Source organism: Quercus suber, unplaced genomic scaffold, assembly GCF_002906115.3.
Source record: "Quercus suber isolate HL8 unplaced genomic scaffold, Cork oak 2.0 scaffold_183, whole genome shotgun sequence".
Taxonomy (NCBI): domain Eukaryota; kingdom Viridiplantae; phylum Streptophyta; class Magnoliopsida; order Fagales; family Fagaceae; genus Quercus; species Quercus suber.
In genome coordinates, this window is record NW_027069641.1 from 703644 (window position 1) to 708460 (window position 4817).

The window sequence follows — 4817 nt, forward strand, 5'->3', positions numbered from 1 at the left end:
ACGTCTTTCCCACACGTATGCAAGAGAGATGTTACAATAATCCCAAAAGGTTGGCCTAATAATTTCTAAATCCTCATGAAATTTATAAGATCTTGGATTTGAAACCCTCTAGTCAATATTTTAAAGTCACCTCCAAGATATTCCTCTATCTAATTACTTGGTGTGTGTGAGACAGATTAGCCTAATAATTTCCAAAACTTCATGAGATCCATAAAATCTTAAATTTGAAACCTCTAAATAGTATCTTAGAATTATCTTTCAAGGATTCCTTTATTTAATTACTTGGTGTGTGAGAAACAGAAGAACTATATATACCGAGAAAAAATAGCCAATACCAAACAGCAATGACCACTCTCGTTGGAGAAAAACAATAGACATATATACAATATGTCTATAAAAGATAATTCAAAAAAGGAGAGAGAGAGAGAGAGAAGAGAGAGAGAGAGAGAGGGAGGGAATATATCAAGTACATTTGTCATAAAAGATAATTTCTATATTTTGTACGAGTTGTATATATGTCTATAAAAGATAATTCAAAAAAGGGAGGGAGGGAGAGAGAGAGAGAGGAGATATACCGAGTACATTTGTCATAAAAGATAATTTCTATATTTGTACGAGTTGCTTTAAGTCATTAGCCTTTGTCTTTTTTATATCAGTATCAATGTTACAGTGCCTTCACTCTTTTTTCTTTTATTTTTCTTCCCTTTCTTAGGAATGAGCAACTTTATTCACAACCCACAAGTACAACCGCATACGACAAAAATAACTAAAGTTTCAACACAAAAACAAGCAACAAAAATGCAACTAACAGCAAACAATAGCTCACTTCATCATTATCAAAAAAATAAAAATAGCTCACTTTATCAACAATAAAAACAAGTAAAGTGTTCCAAAAACTACAAAAATTGCTATTTTGAATAAAATTTCTTATGTTTTTACACAGTATATCTGCAGGATAACTTGAAAAATTTTAGCTTCAGCTTCAGTTCAAATCTTTCCATCATAAATTCTAACATTTGAATCAATCCAAACACGATAAGTTACTCTTGCAACGCTACCTCACTCAAGTCATGAGTCATGACATGCTGAAATCCTTTCCCCTTTACCTTTTTGACTCGTCATTCAAACTTTTCATGTAAATCTCCTACTTACCATTGATCAAACATTCCTAAGGATCACCATGTCGATTGTAGATCCTGTTAGAGAATGAACACTCAAAATACAAATTGATCCCAAGTCTTAGTTCTATTCCCACAGAAGGTGCATAACATGTCCCTGCATACCCCGAATTTGCCAACCTTTGGCAGCAAGCTTGTTTTTCTTCACTACCAACCAGCTTGCAAAAGCATTTTTAGGCACTACTTTAGGAAACCAAACAAACTTACACACCAATTAAATCCCAATATCCCTTATCAAGTTGTCATCGTCCAAGTCCTCACAATTAAATTGCATTACTAACAACAGGCAGCAGCCCTCCATTCCACATGATCTTCACCACCAATGACAATGAGAACATCAGATAGCTTTCCTTAAATCATAACTAGAGGACATCTAACCTAGAAGAATGACAATTTTATTGGCCATTTAAAATTGCACTCGACAACTTTGCTGAAGTAACAGTTGCAGTATCATGTGCTACTCTAAAGCCCCATATTTCTGAAATAGGGGACCATCTGGGTGCCAATCATCATGCCGCAAAAAGAAATGTCCACTCATTTCCCACTTTATGCTTTAATAAGGGCAAAGCCTCATTTCTCAGCCGCAAAATCATCCTCTAGCTCCAAGAACAAACTCAATTTGTTCACTTTATCTTTGTACAGCTGTGCTTCAAATAATTCTTTTAATGCTACAGTTAATTTAAAAGTATGCTACAAGTCATTTAACCAGCTAAAAGTAGAAGTCATTTGGTTCAATTAGGCTAGCAATTTGTACACACACAGCGATGGCTAATCATATACACGCAAAAATTTTGTTATTTACAGGGGACATACAACATAGAACATGTACATGTCTTTATATTTTATAGTTTTAAATATATGCCTTTCATGTGGAGGAAACCAGCAACAATACTCCAAAACAAAATTTCAAGCATTACAAACACCAGGGTACCCCACTTTTCTGAATGAATCATGGCCTGCAATAACGATTCCGTGCCATCAACCTGCACACCAGATTTGGCCCAAAATTGTCTATCAGATAATGTGCCAAGTCAACCAATACATCAATTGTGTTCAACAATCGCATAAATCTATTGCAATATAGTACAAAATAACATCACACTCCTGATGATACATACTTTAGTAATATTGTTGTCAAGAAGTACCCATCTTGCATGTCAGTCAATCCACTTTCACAAGTGAGGCAATGAACAAAATATTTACATATAACTAATATTAACTAGCAACTTCTCCAATCTCCACACAACAATTGGAGGGTGCACTAAAAAGATGAAATTCCACAATTTTTCTTGCATAGACATATGCTTATTGTAAAAGAGAAGCATAGTGACTCACAAGTAATACCCCAGTACAAAGAAAGAGAATTACCAAGTTATTTTCAGGTGAATGCCAATAGAAACCCTGCACAGCTGCTGGGAAGAGATCACAAGCAGCTAAAGCATATACAATGAGAGCGTTCATCCCCATCCATTCTAGTAACATTGTGGGCTTTCTGAAATGTTTAATATCAACCTGCATTTACAGAGGGTTTAATTTTTTGTTTTTAAAAGATGGTTTAACTAAACAGGCAATGTTTTTTGTAATTTCAGTCTCATTATTCCAATTGAACATTATGTATCACATTGCAGAGATGTTAAGACAAGCTAATGTTACGCATCATATAGGTCCTTGTCATCAAACCAAAGAGTAGATTTATTGGTGTTATATATCGTAGTCACCATCTGTGTTTGTGGATTCTGGGGAAAAGGTTGAAAGCAACCTCAAAAACCAGTGAGTATGGAAGACCTTAATATTTTAAAGGATTGGAAATATATGGCAGAGGATGTCTCCCATCATTGGGCATTCCATCCTTTAAGAATCAGGCACTGTCACTCAAAGGTAGAAAATGATGCCAACTCTAAAATCATTTCACAACACTTCCATCTAAGTTTGGAGTCAATACATTCATCTGTGATATAAAGATTCTAAAAATTACATCCTAACTCAAAACACTGAAAGCCAGACAAAATCTAGGTGCATTTCAAGATTAACTTCTCTAATCCTATAGCTTCTTTGATTTCTCAACAGAGGGAGATGACCTTCAGAATTTGAAACTTTTATAGGACGAAAATCTCTACATACTACAGGCAAAACTTAATTTAAGGTCACATTTGCACTTCTCCTGGACATGTCAAGAATTCTGCAATCAATATAAAGAATCNAAAAATCAATTTTTTGAAAAAGAAAAAGCAATTTTATGCAAAAACTCCTCAAAGCATAGTATTTTATGAATAAAATGCATAAGTATGAGTGAGATGCTTTTCAAAAACACTTGAATTAAACCCAGATTTCCCAGAAATAAGACTTTCAATTAATTCTCCTTAAATTCTCAAACTTCAAACACATTTTGCATAAATATCAAGGAATTCTTCAACCTTGGTTGGCCAAACCAAAATCACACACAATAACATATACAAAGTTTAGCAAAGAGTAACTTGTATAGTGTGGGCAACTAGCAAAAACTTGAGATACATGTGAGGTGATATGTGAATAGTAATCATCACAATTTCTACAAAAGTCATCACATAAACTTGAAAGAGACTGTCACCTAAAGAGTTACATCATATAACTCTCATATCTCCTAAAATAAAAGTTTACAATCATGTAAATTTCTTTATTTGCCTTATAATGTACACACTAATTTTATTTAATTAGAAACTTATTAATGATAGCCGAGATAATGTACACACCAATTTTATTTGATTTAAAGTTATTGTAGTCCAATAATGTACACACCAATTTTAGCATTTAAACTGAGGCTACACCTTATGTTCTTTTTGTGCATGTGCTACACTTTCTCAAGTACAAAATCTTACGATATGCATTAAAGTGTTCATGATTGACTAGTAAATAATAGTGAGATGGTTATTTATGCCTTTCTCAATAAGTTCAAGTCCGTCAATGAAAGACATGTGACTTCAAGATCAAGATCATGTGATTAAAAACTATAAACATCTTCCCACACAACATGCACTACAAAGCTCAAACTAGTAAAGTACAATAAATAAGCTCATCAAAACTAAACAAGGTACATAAACATGTTATGTAAAAATAAATTAGCCAACCTTGATTTAAAATCCAAGACAAATAATACAAAACACATTTTGCTTCCCTTTTTCTCTATTTTTTGTTTTTTTTTTTTTTTTGAAAAGAAATAACAAAACAACTTATAATGAAATGCATGAATGTTATGCAATGCAAATTCTAGAAAATAAAAACAACAAAGAACAAAGGTCACAAAGAGTAGAGCGATGAAACACAAGGACCATGTCAAAAAGACTCAATTAGATCGAGCATTTTGCATCCAAAACATTTTAGATGCGACTCTTGCATTGGAGTTATTATTCACATTAGAATTTTGAGCAACTCCAGGATTGGAATAAAGGTTTAAAACCTTTACCAATTCACCAATAAGTACCATAGGATCTTATGCTTGAGGCACAGGTACTTTTGGCTTATTTGCTCACTTAGCAGCTTGTAACTTAAAACAGTTTGGACGAATGTGCCCAGACTTTCCACAAAAATGACAAACCCATGTAGGCTTATCATGCAACTTGCCCTTAGAAAAAGTAGAATTCTTAGGTTTGGACTCTTTAAGAT

The 4817-nt window shown here is 33.5% G+C and overlaps 1 long non-coding RNA gene across 1 annotated transcript; it reads right to left on the bottom strand.

Moving 5' to 3' along the window:
• Positions 1-1903: 1903 nt before the first annotated feature.
• LOC136069689 (uncharacterized) lies at positions 1904-3330 on the bottom strand. The gene is made up of 2 exons (XR_010630908.1): positions 2547-3330; positions 1904-2161 (listed from the first exon to the last, which is right to left on the bottom strand). It is a non-coding gene; the product is annotated as an uncharacterized LOC136069689 (long non-coding RNA).
• Positions 3331-4817: the final 1487 nt, after the last annotated feature.